General features: G+C 41.7%; 5 pseudogenes; all 5 read right to left on the bottom strand.

Annotated features, from left to right (window-relative positions):
• Positions 1–847: 847 nt before the first annotated feature.
• LOC142709132 (5S ribosomal RNA) lies at positions 848–963 on the bottom strand (annotated as a pseudogene).
• Positions 964–5,308: 4,345 nt separating this feature from the next.
• On the bottom strand, positions 5,309–5,425 carry LOC142703334 (5S ribosomal RNA; annotated as a pseudogene).
• Positions 5,426–11,063: 5,638 nt separating this feature from the next.
• Positions 11,064–11,181, bottom strand: LOC142705190 (5S ribosomal RNA; annotated as a pseudogene).
• A 3,230-nt stretch (positions 11,182–14,411) lies between these two features.
• Positions 14,412–14,529, bottom strand: LOC142708483 (5S ribosomal RNA; annotated as a pseudogene).
• Positions 14,530–15,528: 999 nt separating this feature from the next.
• On the bottom strand, positions 15,529–15,644 carry LOC142708922 (5S ribosomal RNA; annotated as a pseudogene).
• Positions 15,645–15,938: the final 294 nt, after the last annotated feature.

Here is a 15,938-nt window from a genome sequence, read left to right as displayed (position 1 = left end):
GAGCAGGCACATTCAGCTTAGAATGGCCATTGACGTTAAATGCTTTAATCCATAGTCCTATTTAATCTATTGTGAAACAAAATCTAAACGACATAATAAAAAGTCAACCGCACCACGGATTCCCAGACAGTCTCCCACACTGGTACTAGCGAGGCGTTAAGCTGTGTAACTTCTGCGATCTAACGAGAGCAGGCACATTCAGCTTAGAATGGCCATTGACATTAAATGCTTTAATCCATAGTCCTTTTTAATCGATTGTGAAACAAAATCTAAACGACATAATAAAAAGTCAACTGCACCACGGATTCCCAGACAGTCTCCCACACTGGTACTAGCGAGGCCTTAAGCTGTGTAACTTCTGCGATCTGACGAGAGCAGGCACATTCAGCTCAGAATGGCCATTGACTTTAAAAGCCTTAATCCATAGTCCTATTTAATCTATTGTGAAACAAAATCTAAACAACATAATAAAAAGTCAACCGCACCACAGATTCCCAGAGAGTCTCCCACACTGGTACTAGCGAGGCCTTAAGCTGTGTAACTTCTGCGATCTGACGAGAGCAGGCACATTCAGCTTAGAATGGCCATTGACTTTAAATGCTATAATCCATAGTCCTTTTTAATCGATTGTGAAACAAAATCTAAACGACATAATAAAAAGTCAACCGCACCACGGATTCCCAGACAGTCTCCCACACTGGTACTAGCGAGGCCTTAAGCTGTGTAACTTCTGCGATCTGACGAGAGCAGGCACATTCAGCTTAGAATGGCCATTGACATTAAATGCTTTAATCCATAGTCCTTTTTAATCGATTGTGAAACAAAATCTAAACGACATAATAAAAAGTCAACCGCACCACGTATTCCCAGAGAGTCTCCCACACTGGTACTAGCGAGGCCTTAAGCTGTGTAACTTCTGCGATCTGACGAGAGCAGGCACATTCAGCTTAGAATGGCCATTGACGTTAAATGCTTTAATCCATAGTCCTTTTTAATCGATTGTGAAACAAAATCTAAACGACATAATAAAAAGTTAACCGCACCACGGATTCCCAGACAGTCTCCCACACTGGTACTAGCGAGGCCTTAAGCTTTGTAACTTCTGCGATCTGACGAGGGCAGGCACATTCAGCTTAGAATGGCGATTGACATTAAATGGTTTAATCCATAGTCCTTTTTAATCGATTGTGAAACAAAATCTAAACGACATAATAAAAAGTCAACCGCACCACGGATTCCCAGACAGTCTCCCACACTGGTACTAGCGAGGCCTTAAGCTGTGTAACTTCTGCGATCTGACGAGAGCAGGCACATTCAGCTTAGAATGGCCATTGACTTTAAAAGCCTTAATCCATAGTCCTATTTAATCTATTGTGAAACAAAATCTAAACAACATAATAAAAAGTCAACCGCACCACAGATTCCCAGAGAGTCTCCCACACTGGTACTAGCGAGGCCTTAAGCTGTGTAACTTCTGCGATCTGACGAGAGCAGGCACATTCAGCTTAGAACGGCCATTGACATTAAATAATTTAATCCATAGTCCTTTTTAATCGAATGTGAAACAAAATCTAAACGACATAATAAAAAGTCAACCGCACCACGGATTCCCAGACAGTCTCCCACACTGGTACTAGCGAGGCCTTAAGCTGTGTAACTTCTGCGATCTGACGAGAGCAGGCACATTCAGCTTAGAATGGCCATTGACGTTAAATGCTTTAATCCATAGTCCTATTTAATCTATTGTGAAACAAAATCTAAACGACAATAAAAATTCAACCACACCACGGATTCCCAGACAGTCTCCCTCACTGGTACTAGCGAGGCCTTAAGCTGTGTAACTTCTGCGATCTGACGAGAGCAGGCACATTCAGCTTAGAATGGCCATTGACGTCAAATGCTTTAATCCATAGTCCTATTTAATCTATTGTGAAACAAAATCTAAACGACATAATAAAAAGTCAACCGCACCACGGATTCCCAGACAGTCTCCCACACTGGTACTAGCGAGGCCTTAAGCTGTGTAACTTCTGCGATCTGACGAGAGCAGGCACATTCAGCTTAGAATGGCCATTGACGTTAAAGGCTTTAATCCATAGTCCTATTTAATCTATTGTGAAACAAAATCTAAACGACATAATAAAAAGTCAACCGCACCACGCATTCCCAGACAGTCTTCCACACTGGTACTAGCGAGGCGTTAAGCTGTGTAACTTCTGCGATCTAACGAGAGCAGGCACATTCAGTTTAGAATGGCCATTGACATTAAATGCTTTAATCCATAGTCCTTTTTAATCGATTGTGAAACAAAATCTAAACGACATAATAAAAAGTCATCCGCACCACGGATTCCCAGTCAGTCTCCCACACTGGTACTAGCGAGGCCTTAAACTGTGTAACTTCTGCGATCTGACGAAAGCAGGCACATTCAGCTTAGAATGGCCATAGACATTAAAAGCCTTAATCCATAGTCCTATTTAATCTATTGTGAAACAAAATCTAAACAACATAATAAAAAGTCAACCACACCACAGATTCCCAGAGAGTCTCCCACACTGGTACTAGCGAGGCCTTAAGCTGTGTAACTTCTGCGATCTGACGAGAGCAGGCACATTCAGCTTAGAATGGCCATTGACATTAAATGCTTTAATCCATAGTCCTTTTTAATCGATTGTGAAACAAAATCTAAACGACATAATAAAAAGTCAACCGCACCACGGATTCCCAGACAGTCTCCCACACTGGTACTAGCGAGGCCTTAAGCTGAGTAACTTCTGCGATCTGACGAGAGCAGGCACATTCAGCTTAGAATGGCCATTGACATTAAATGCTTTAATCCATAGTCCTTTTTAATCGATTGTGATACAAAATCTAAACGACATAATAAAAAGTCAACCGCTCCACGGATTCCCAGACAGTCTCCCACACTGGTACTAGCGAGGCCTTAAGCTGAGTAACTTCTGCGATCTGACGAGAGCAGGCACATTCAGCTTAGAATGGCCATTGACATTAAATGCTTTAATCCATAGTCCTTTTTAATCGATTGTGAAACAAAATCTAAACGACATAATAAAAAGTCAACCGCACCACGGATTCCCAGACAGTCTCCCACACTGGTACTAGCGAGGCCTTAAGCTGTGTAACTTCTGCGATCTGACGAGAGCAGGGACATTCAGCTTAGAATGGCCATTGACATTATATGCTTTAATCCATAGTCCTTTTTAATCGATTGTGAAACAAAATCTAAACGACATAATAAAAATTCAACCGCACCACGGATTCCCAGACAGTCTCCCACACTGGTACTAGCGAGGCCTTAAGCTGTGTAACTTCTGCGATCTGACGAGAGCAGGCACATTCAGCTTAGAATGGCCATTGACGTTAAATGCTTTAATCCATAGTCCTATTTAATCTATTGTGAAACAAAATCTAAACGACATAATAAAAAGTCAACCGCACCACGGATTCCCAGACAGTCTCCCACACTGGTACTAGCGAGGCGTTAAGCTGTGTAACTTCTGCGATCTAACGAGAGCAGGCACATTCAGCTTAGAATGGCCATTGACATTAAATGCTTTAATCTATAGTCCTTTTTAATCGATTGTGAAACAAAATCTAAACGACATAATAAAAAGTCAACCGCACCACGGATTCCCAGACAGTCTCCCACACTGGTACTAGCGAGGCCTTAAGCTGTGTAACTTCTGCGATCTGACGAGAGCAGGCACATTCAGCTTAGAATGGCCATTGACTTTAAAAGCCTTAATCCATAGTCCTATTTAATCTATTGTGAAACAAAATCTAAACAACATAATAAAAAGTCAACCGCACCACAGATTCCCAGAGAGTCTCCCACACTGGTACTAGCGAGGCCTTAAGCTGTGTAACTTCTGCGATCTGACGAGAGGAGGCACATTCAGCTTAGAATGGCCATTGACGTTAAATGCTTTAATCCATAGTCCTATTTAATCTATTGTGAAACAAAATCTAAACGACATAATAAAAATTCAACCGCACCACGGATTCCCAGACAGTCTCCCACACTGGTACTAGCGAGGCCTTAAGCTGTGTAACTTCTGCGATCTGATGAGAGCAGGGACATTCAGCTTAGAATGGCCATTGACATTAAATGCCTTAATCCATAGTCCTTTTTAATCGATTGTGAAACAAAATCTAAACGACATAATAAAAATTCAACCGCACCACGGATTCCCAGACACTCTCCCACACTGGTACTAGCGAGGCCTTAAGCTGTGTAACTTCTGTGTTCTGACGAGAGCAGGCACATTCAGCTTAGAATGGCCATTGACGTTAAATGCTTTAATCCATAGTCCTATTTAATCTATTGTGAAACAAAATCTAAACGACATAATAAAAAATCAACCGCACCACGGATTCCCAGACAGTCTCCCACACTGGTACTAGCGAGGCGTTAAGCTGTGTAACTTCTGCGTTCTAACGAGAGAAGGCAATTTCAACTTAGAATGGCCATTGACGTTAAATGCTTTAATCCAAAGTCCTATTTAATCTATTATGAAACAAAATCTAAACAACATAATAAAAAGTCAACCGCACCACGGATTCCCAGACAGTCTCCCACACTGGTACTAGCGAGGCCTTAAGCTGTGTAACTTCTGCGATCTGACGAGAGCAGGCACATTCAGCTTAGAATGGCCATTGATGTTAAATGCTTTAATCCATAGTCCTATTTAATCTATTGTGAAACAAAATCTAAAAAACATAATAAAAAGTCAACCGCACCACGGATTCCCAGACAGTCTCCCACACTGGTACTAGCGAGGCGTTAAGCTGTGTAACTTCTGCGTTCTAACGAGAGAAGGCAAATTCAGCTTAGAATGGCCATTGACGTTAAATGCTTTAATCCAAAGTCCTATTTAATCTATTGTGAAACAAAATCTAAACAACATAATAAAAGGTCAACCGCACCACGGATTCCCAGACAGTCTCCCACACTGGTACTAGCGAGGCCTTAAGCTGTGTAACTTCTGCGATTTGACGAGAGCAGGCACATTCAGCTTAGAATGGCAATTGACGTTAAATGCTTTAATCCATAGTCCTTTTTAATCAATTGTGAAACAAAATCTAAACGACATAATAAAAAGTCAACCGCACCACGGATTCCCAGACTGTCTCCCACACTGGTACTAGCGAGGCCTTAAGCTGTGTAACTTCTGCGTTCTGACGAGAGCAGGCACATTCAGCTTAGAATTGCCATTGACATTAAATGCTTTAATCCATAGTCCTATTTAATCTATTGTGAAACAAAATCTAAACGACATAATAAAAAGTCAACGGCACCACGGATTCCCAGACTGTCTCCCACACTGGTACTAGCGAGGCCTTAAGCTGTGTAACTTCTGCGTTCTGACGAGAGCAGGCACATTCAGCTTAGAATTGCCATTGACGTTAAATGCTTTAATCCATAGTCCTATTTAATCTATTGTGAAACAAAATCTAAACGACATAATAAAAAGTCAACCGCACCACGGATTCCCAGACAGTCTCCCACACTGGTACTAGCGAGGCGTTAAGCTGTGTAACTTCTGCAATCTGACGAGAGCAGGCACATTCAGCTTAGAATGGCCATTGACATTGAATGCTTTAATCCATAGTCCTTTTTAATCGATTGTGAAACAAAATCTAAACGACATAATAAAAAGTTAACCGCACCACGGATTCCCAGACAGTCTCCCACACTGGTACTAGCGAGGCCTTAAGCTGTGTAACTTCTGCGATCTGACGAGAGCAGGCACATTCAGTTTAGAATGGCCATTGACGTTAAATGCTTTAATCCATGGTCCTATTTAATCTATTGTGAAACAAAATCTAAACGACATAATAAAAAGTCAACCGCACCACGGATTCCCAGACAGTCTCCCACAATGGTACTAGCGAGGCATTAAGCTGTGTAACTTCTGCAATCTGACGAGAGCAGGCACATTTAGCTTAGAATGGCCATTGACTTTAAAAGCCTTAATCCATAGTCCTATTTAATCTATTGTGAAACAAAATCTAAACAACATAATAAAAAGTCAACCGCACCACAGATTCCCAGAGAGTCTCCCACACTGGTACTAGCGAGGCCTTAAGCTGTGTAACTTCTGCGATCTGACGAGAGCAGGCACATTCAGCTTAGAATGGCCATTGACGTTAAATGCTTTAATCCATAGTCCTATTTAATCTATTGTGAAACAAAATCTAAACGACATAATAAAAAGTCAACCGCACCACGGATTCCCAGACAGTCTCCCACACTGGTACTAGCGAGGCCTTAAGCTGTGTAACTTCTGCGATCTGACGAGAGAAGGCACGTTCAGCTTAGAACGGCCATTGACTTTAAATGCTTTAATCCATAGTCCTTTTTAATCGATTGTGAAACAAAATCTAAACGACATAATAAAAAGTCAACCGCACCACGGATTCCCAGACAGTCTCCCACACTGGTACTAGCGAGGCCTTAAGCTGAGTAACTTCTGCGATCTGACGAGAGCAGGGACATTCAGCTTAGAATGGCCATTGACATTAAATGCTTTAATCCATAGTCCTTTTTAATCGATTGTGAAACAAAATCTAAACGACATAATAAAAAGTCAACCGCACCACTGATTCCCAGACAGTCTCCCACACTGGTACTAGCGAGGCCTTAAGCTGAGTAACTTCTGCGATCTGACGAGAGCAGGCACATTCAGCTTAGAATGGCCATTGACATTAAATGCTTTAATCCATAGTCCTTTTTAATCGATTGTGAAACAAAATCTAAACGACATAATAAAAAGTCAACCGCACCACGGATTCCCAGACAGTCTCCCACAATTGTACTAGCGAGGCCTTAAGCTGTGTAACTTCTGCGATCTGACGAGAGCAGGCACATTCAGCTTAGAATGGCCATTGACATTAAATGCTTTAATCCATAGTCCTTTTTAATCGATTGTGAAACATAATCTAAACGACATAATAAAAAGTCAACCGCACCACGGATTCCCAGACAGTCTCCCACAATGGTACTAGCGAGGCCTTAAGCTGTGTAACTTCTGCGATCTGACGAGAGCAGGCACATTCAGCTTAGAATGGCCATTGACATTAAATGCTTTAATCCATAGTCCTTTTTAATCGATTGTGAAACAAAATCTAAACGACATAATAAAAAGGCAACCGCACCACGGATTCCCAGACAGTCTCCCACACTGGTTCTAGCGAGGCCTTAAGCTGTGTAACTTCTGCGATCTGACGAGAGCAGGCACATTCAGCTTAGAATGGCCATTGACTTTAAAAGCCTTAATCCATAGTCCTATTTAATCTATTGTGAAACAAAATCTAAACAACATAATAAAAAGTCAACCGCACCACAGATTCCCAGAGAGTCTCCCACACTGGTACTAGCGAGGCCTTAAGCTGTGTAACTCCTGCGATCTGACGAGAGCAGGCACATTCAGCTTAGAATGGCCATTGACATTAAATGCTTTAATCCATAGTCCTTTTTAATCGATTGTGAAACAAAATCTAAACAACATAATAAAAAGTCAACCGCAACACGGATTCCCAGACAGTCTCCCACACTGGTACTAGCGAGGCCTTAAGCTGTGTAACTTCTGCGATCTGACCAGAGCAGGGACATTCAGCTTAGAATAGCCATTGACATTAAATGCTTTAATCCATAGTCATTTTTAATCGATTGTGAAACAAAATCTAAACGACATAATAAAAATTCAACCGCACCACGGATTCCCAGTCAGTCTCCCACACTGGTACTAGCGAGGCCTTAAGCTGTGTAACTTCTGCGATCTGACGAGAGCAGGCACATTCAGCTTAGAATGGCCATTGACATTAAATGCTTTAATCCATAGTCCTTTTTAATCGATTGTGAAACAAAATCTAAACGACATAATAAAAATTCAACCGCACCACGGATTCCCAGACAGTCTCCCACACTGGTACTAGCGAGGCCTTAAGCTGTGTAACTTCTGCGATCTGACGAGAGCAGGCACATTCAGCTTAGAATGGGCATTGACATTAAATGCTTTAATCCATAGTCCTTTTTAATCGATTGTAAAACAAAATCTAAACGACATAATAAAAAGTCAACCGCACCACGGATTCCCAGACAGTCTCCCACACTGGTTCTAGCGAGGCCTTAAGCTGTGTAACTTCTGCGATCTGACGAGAGCAGACACATTCAGCTTAGAATGGCCATTGACTTTAAAAGTCTTAATCCATAGTCCTATTTAATCTATTGTGAAACAAAATCTAAACAACATAATAAAAAGTCAACCGCACCACAGATTCCCAGAGAGTCTCCCACACTGGTACTAGCGAGGCCTTAAGCTGTGTAACTTCTGCGATCTGACGAGGGCAGGCACATTCAGCTTAGAATGGCCATTGACATTAAATGCTTTAATCCATAGTCCTTTTTAATCGAATGTGAAACAAAATCTAAACGACATAATAAAAAGTCAACCGCACCACGGATTCCCAGACAGTCTCTCACACTGGTACTAGCGAGGCCTTAAGCTGTGTAACTTCTGCAAACTGACGAGAGCAGGCACATTCAGCTTAAAATGGCCATTGACGTTAAATGCTTTAATCCATAGTCCTATTTAATCTATTGTGAAACAAAATCTAAACGACATAATAAAAAGTCAACCGCACCCCGGATTCCCAGACAGTCTCCCACACTGGTACTAGCGAGGCTTTAAGCTGTGTAACTTCTGCGATCTGACGAGAGCAGGCACATTCAGCTTAGAATGGCCATTGACATTAAATGCTTTAATCCATAGTCCTTTTTAATCGATTGTGAAACAAAATCTAAACGACATAATAAAAAGTAAACCGCAACACGGATTCCCAGACAGTCTCCCACACTGGTACTAGCGACGTCTTAAGCTGTGTAACTTCTGCGATCTGACGAGAGCAGGCACATTCAGCTTAGAATGGCCATTGACATTAAATGCTTTAATCCATAGTCCTTTTTAATCGATTGTGAAACAAAATCTAAACGACATAATAAAAAGTCAACCGCACCACGGATTCCCAGACAGTCTCCCACACTAGTACTAGCGAGGCCTTAAGCTGTGTAACTTCTGCGATCTGACGAGAGCAGGCACATTCAGCTTAGAATGGCCATTGACATTAAATGCTTTAATCCATAGTCCTTTTTAATCGATTGTGAAACAAAATCTAAACGACATAATAAAAAGTCAACCGCACCACGGATTCCCAGACAGTCTCCCACACTGGTACTGGTGAGGCCTTAAACTGTGTAACTTCTGCAATCTGACGAGAGCAGGCACATTCAGCTTAGAATGGCCATTGACATTAAATGCTTTAATCCATAGTCCTTTTTAATCGATTGTGAAACAAAATCTAAACGACATAATAAAAAGTCAACCACACCACGTATTCCCAGACAGTCTCCCACACTGGTACTAGCGAGGCCTTAAGCTGTGTAACTTCTGCGATCTGACGAGAGCAGGCACATTCAGGTTAGAATGGCCATTGACGTTAAATGCTTTAATCCATAGTCCTATTTAATCTATTGTGAAACTAAATCTAAACGACATAATAAAAAGTCAACCGCACCACGGATTCCCAGACAGTCTCCCACACTGGTACTAGCGAGGCCTTAAGCTGTGTAACTTCTGCGATCTGACGAGAGAAGGCACATTCAGCTTAGAATGGCCATTGACTTTAAAAGCCTTAATCTATAGTCCTATTTAATCTATTGTGAAACAAAATAATAAAAAGTCAACCGCACCACAGATTCCCAGAGAGTCTCCCACACTGGTACTAGCGAGGCCTTAAGCTGTGTAACTTCTGCGATCTGACGAGAGCAGGCACATTCAGCTTAGAATGGCCATTGACATTAAATGCTTTAATCCATAGTCCTTTTTAATCGAATGTGAAACAAAATCTAAACGACATAATAAAAAGTCAACCGCACCACGGATTCCCAGACAGTCTCCCACACTGGTACTGGTGAGGCCTTAAACTGTGTAACTTCTGCAATCTGACGAGAGCAGGCACATTCAGCTTAGAATGGCCATTGACATTAAATGCTTTAATCCATAGTCCTTTTTAATCGATTGTGAAACAAAATCTAAACGACATAATAAAAAGTCAACCACACCACGTATTCCCAGACAGTCTCCCACACTGGTACTAGCGAGGCCTTAAGCTGTGTAACTTCTGCGATCTGACGAGAGCAGGCACATTCAGGTTAGAATGGCCATTGACGTTAAATGCTTTAATCCATAGTCCTATTTAATCTATTGTGAAACTAAATCTAAACGACATAATAAAAAGTCAACCGCACCACGGATTCCCAGACAGTCTCCCACACTGGTACTAGCGAGGCCTTAAGCTGTGTAACTTCTGCAATCTGACGAGAGCAGGCACATTCAGCTGAGAATGGCCATTGACATTAAGTGCTTTAATCCATAGTCCTTTTTAATCGATTGTGAAACAAAATCTAAACGACATAATAAAAAGTCAACCACACCACATATTCCCAGACAGTCTCCCACACTGGTACTAGCAAGGCCTTAACCTGTGTAACTTCTGCGATCTGACGAGAGCAGGCACATTCAGCTAAGAATGGCCATTAACGTTAAATGCTTTAATCCATAGTCCTATTTAATCTATTGTGAAACAAAATCTAAACGACATAATAAAAAGTCAACCGCACCACGGATTCCCAGACAGTCTCCCACACTGGTACTGGTGAGGCCTTAAGCTCTGTAACTTCTGCGATCTGACGAGAGCAGGCACATTCAGCTTAGAATGGCCATTGACGTTAAATGCTTTAATCCATAGTCCTATTTAATCTATTGTGAAACAAAATCTAAACGACATAATAAAAAGTCAACCGCACCACGGATTCCCAGACTGTCTCCCACACTGGTACTAGCGAGGCCTTAAGCTGTGTAACTTCTGCGTTCTGACGAGAGCAGGCACATTCAGCTTAGAATTGCCATTGACGTTAAATGCTTTAATCCATAGTCCTATTTAATCTATTGTGAAACAAAATCTAAACGACATAATAAAAAGACAACGGCACCACGGATTCCCAGACAGTCTCCCACACTGGTACTAGCGAGGCATTAAGCTGTGTAACTTCTGCGATCTGACGAGAGCAGGCACATTCAGCTTAAAATGGCCATTGACTTTAAAAGCCTTAATCCATAGTCCTATTTAATCTATTGTGAAACAAAATCTAAACGACATAATAAAAAGTCAACCGCACCACGGATTCCCAGACAGTCTCCCACACTGGTACTAGCCAGGCCTTAAGCTGTGTAACTTCTGCGATCTGATGAGAGCAGGCACATTCAGCTTAGAATGGCCATTGACATTAAATGCTTTAATCCATAGTCCTTTTTAATCGATTGTGAAACAAAATCTAAACGACATAATAAAAAGTCAACCGCACCACGGATTCCCAGACAGTCTCCCACACTGGTACTAGCGAGGCCTTAAGCTGTGTAACTTCTGCGATCTGACGAGAGCAGGCACATTCAGCTTAGAATGGCCATTGACTTTAAAAGCCTTAATCCATAGTCCTTTTTAATCGATTGTGAAACAAAATCTAAACGACATAATAAAAAGTCAACCGCACCACGGATTCCCAGACAGTCTCCCACACTGGTACTAGCGAGGCCTTAAGCTGTGTAACTTCTGCGATCTGACGAGAGCAGGCACATTCAGCTTAGAATGGCCATTGACTTTAAAAGCCTTAATCCATAGTCCTATTTAATCTATTGTGAAACAAAATCTAAACAACATAATAAAAAGTCAACCGCACCACAGATTCCCAGAGAGTCTCCCACACTGGTACTAGCGAGGCCTTAAGCTGTGTAACTTCTGCGATCTGACGAGAGCAGGCACATTCAGCTTAGAATGGCCATTGACATTAAATGTTTTAATCCATAGTCCTTTTTAATCGAATGTGAAACAAAATCTAAACGACATAATAAAAAGTCAACCGCACCACGGATTCCCAGACAGTCTCCCACACTGGTACTGGTGAGGCCTTAAGCTGTGTAACTTCTGCGATCTGACGAGAGCAGGCACATTCAGCTTAGAATGGCCATTGACGTTAAATGCTTTAATCCATAGTCCTATTTAATCTATTGTGAAACAAAATCTAAACGACATAATAAAAAGTCAACCGCACCACGGATTCCCAGACAGTCTCCCACACTGGTACTAGCGAGGCCTTAAGCTGTGTAACTTCTGCAATCTGACGAGAGCAGGCACATTCAGCTTAGAATGGCCATTGACATTGAATGCTTTAATCCATAGTCCTTTTTAATCGATTGTGAAACAAAATCTAAACGACATAAAAAAAAGTCAACCGCACCACGGATTCCCAGACAGTCTCCCACACTGGTACTAGCGAGGCCTTAAGCTGTGTAACTTCTGCGATCTGACGAGAGCAGGCACATTCAGCTTAGAATGGCCATTGACATTAAATGCTTTAATCCATAGTCCTTTTTAATCGATTGTGAAACAAAATCTAAACGACATAATAAAAAGTCAACCGCACCACGGATTCTCAGACAGTCTCCCACACTGGTACTAGCGAGGCCTTAAGCTGTGTAACTTCTGCGATCTGACGAGAGCAGGCACATTCAGCTTAGAATGGCCATTCACATTAAATGCTTTAATCCATAGTCCTTTTTAATCGATTGTGAAACAAAATCTAAACGACATAATAAAAAGGCAACCGCTCCACGGATTCCCAGACAGTCTCCCACACTGGTACTAGCGAGGCCTTAAGCTGTGTAACTTCTGCGATCTGACGAGAGCAGGCACATTCAGCTTAGAATGGCCATTGACATTAAATGCTTTAATCCATAGTCCTTTTTAATCGATTGTGAAACAAAATCTAAACGACATAATAAAAAGTCAACCGCACCACGGATTCCCAGACAGTCTCCCACACTGGTTCTAGCGAGGCCTTAAGCTGTGTAACTTCTGCGATCTGACGAGAGCAGGCACATTCAGCTTAGAATGGCCATTGACTTTAAAAGCCTTAAAACATAGTCCTATTTAATCTATTGTGAAACAAAATCTAAACAACATAATAAAAAGTCAACCGCACCACAGATTCCCAGAGAGTCTCCCACACTGGTACTAGCGAGGCCTTAAGCTGTGTAACTTCTGCGATCTGACGAGAGCAGGCACATTCAGCTTAGAATGGCCATTGACATTAAATGCTTTAATCCATAGTCCTTTTTAATCGATTGTGAAACAAAATCTAAACGACATAAAAAAAAGTCAACCGCACCACGGATTCCCAGACAGTCTCCCACACTGGTACTAGCGAGGCCTTAAGCTGTGTAACTTCTGCGATCTGACGAGAGCAGGCACATTCAGCTTAGAATGGCCATTGACATTAAATGCTTTAATCCATAGTCCTTTTTAATCGATTGTGAAACAAAATCTAAACGACATAATAAATAGTCAACCGCACCACGGATTCCCAGACAGTCTCCCACACTGGTACTAGCGAGGCCTTAAGCTGTGTAACTTCTGCGATCTGACGAGAGCAGGCACATTCAGCTTAGAATGGCCATTGACATTAAATGCTTTAATCCATAGTCCTTTTTAATCGATTGTGAAACAAAATCTAAACGACATAATAAAAAGTCAACCGCACCACGGATTCCCAGACAGTCTCCCACACTGGTACTAGCGAGGCGTTAAGCTGTTTAACTTCTGCGATCTAACGAGAGCAGGCACATTCAGCTTAGAATGGCCATTGACATTAAATGCTTTAATCCATAGTCCTTTTTAATCGATTGTGAAACAAAATCTAAACGACATAATAAAAAGTCAACCGCACCACGGATTCCCAGACAGTCTCCCACACTGGTACTAGCGAGGCCTTAAGCTGTGTAACTTCTGCGATCTGACGAGAGCAGGCACATTCAGCTTAGAATGGCCATTGACTTTAAAAGCCTTAATCCATAGTCCTATTTAATCTATTGTGAAACATAATCTAAACAACATAATAAAAAGTCAACCGCACCACAGATTCCCAGAGAGTCTCCCACACTGGTACTAGCGAGGCCTTAAGCTGTGTAACTTCTGCGATCTGACGAGAGCAGGCACATTCAGCTTAGAATGGCCATTGACATTAAATGCTTTAATCCATAGTCCTTTTTAATCGAATGTGAAACAAAATCTAAACGACATAATAAAAAGTCAACCGCACCACGGATTCCCAGACAGTCTCCCACACTAGTACTAGCGAGGCCTTAAGCTGTGTAACTTCTGCGAACTGACGAGAGCAGGCACATTCAGCTTAGAATGGCCATTGACATTAAAAGCCTTAATCCATAGTCCTATTTAATCTATTGTGAAACAAAATCTAAAAAACATAATAAAAAGCCAACCGCACCACGGATTCCCAGACAGTCTCCCACACTGGTACTAGCGAGGCCTTAAGCTGTGTAACTTCTGCGATCTGACGAGAGCAGGCACATTCAGCTTAGAATGGCCATTGACTTTAAAAGCCTTAATCCATAGTCCTATTTAATCTATTGTGAAACAAAATCTAAACAACATAATAAAAAGTCAACCGCACCACGGATTCCCAGACAGTCTCCCACACTAGTACTAGCGAGGCCTTAAGCTGTGTAACTTCTGCGATATGACGAGAGCAGGCACATTCAGCTTAGAATGGCCATTGACATTAAAAGCCTTAATCCATAGTCCTATTTAATCTATTGTGAAACAAAATCTAAACAACATAATAAAAAGCCAACCGCACCACGGATTCCCAGACAGTCTCCCACACTGGTACTAGCGATGCCTTAAGCTGTGTAACTTCTGCGATCTGACGAGAGCAGGGACATTCAGCTTAGAATGGCCATTGACATTAAATGCTTTAATCCATAGTCCTTTTTAATCTATTGTGAAACAAAATCTAAACAACATAATAAAAATTCAACCGCACCAGGGATTCCCAGACAGTCTCCCACACTGGTACTATCGAGGCCTTAAGCAGTGTAACTTCTGCGATCTGACGAGAGGAGGCACATTCAGCTTAGAATGGCCATTGACATTAAATACTTTAATCCATAGTCCTTTTTAATCGATTGTGAAACAAAATCTAAACGACATAATAAAAAGTCAACCGCACCACGGATTCCCAGACAGTCTCCCACACTGATACTAGCGAGGCCTTAAGCTGTGTAACTTCTGCGATCTGACGAGAGCAGGCACATTCAGCTTAGAATGGCCATTGACGTTAAATGCTTTAATCCATAGTCCTATTTAATCTATTGTGAAACAAAATCTAAACGACATAATAAAAAGTCAACCGCACCACGGATTCCCAGACAGTCTCCCACACTGGTACTAGCGATGCCTTAAGCTGAGTAACTTCTGCGATCTGACGAGAGCAGTCACATTCAGCTTAGAATGGCCATTGACATTAAATTCTTTAATCCATAGTCCTTTTTAATCGATTGTGAAACAAAATCTAAACGACATAATAAAAAGTCAACCGCACCACGGATTCCCAGACAGTCTCCCACACTGGTACTAACGAGGCCTTAAGCTGTGTAACTTCTGCGATCTGACGAGAGCAGGCACATTCAGCTTAGAATGGCCATTGACATTAAATGCTTTAATCCATAGTCCTTTTTAATCGATTGTGAAACAAAATCTAAACGACATAATAAAAAGTCAACCGCACCACAGATTCCCAGACAGTCTCCCACACTGGTACTAGCGAGGCCTTAAGCTGTGTAACTTCTGCGATCTGACGAGAGCAGGCACATTCAGCTTAGAATGGCCATTGACATTAAAAGCCTTAATCCATAGTCCTATTTAATCTATTGTGAAACAAAATCTAAACAACATAATAAAAAGTCAACCGCACCACGGATTCCCAGACAGTCTCCCACACT

The sequence above is a fragment of the Rhinoderma darwinii genome, chromosome 1 (assembly GCF_050947455.1).
Source record: "Rhinoderma darwinii isolate aRhiDar2 chromosome 1, aRhiDar2.hap1, whole genome shotgun sequence".
Classification (NCBI taxonomy): Eukaryota; Metazoa; Chordata; class Amphibia; order Anura; family Rhinodermatidae; genus Rhinoderma; species Rhinoderma darwinii.
Note: the sequence above shows the minus strand (reverse complement) of the source record. Positions and strands in the feature narration are given on the sequence as shown.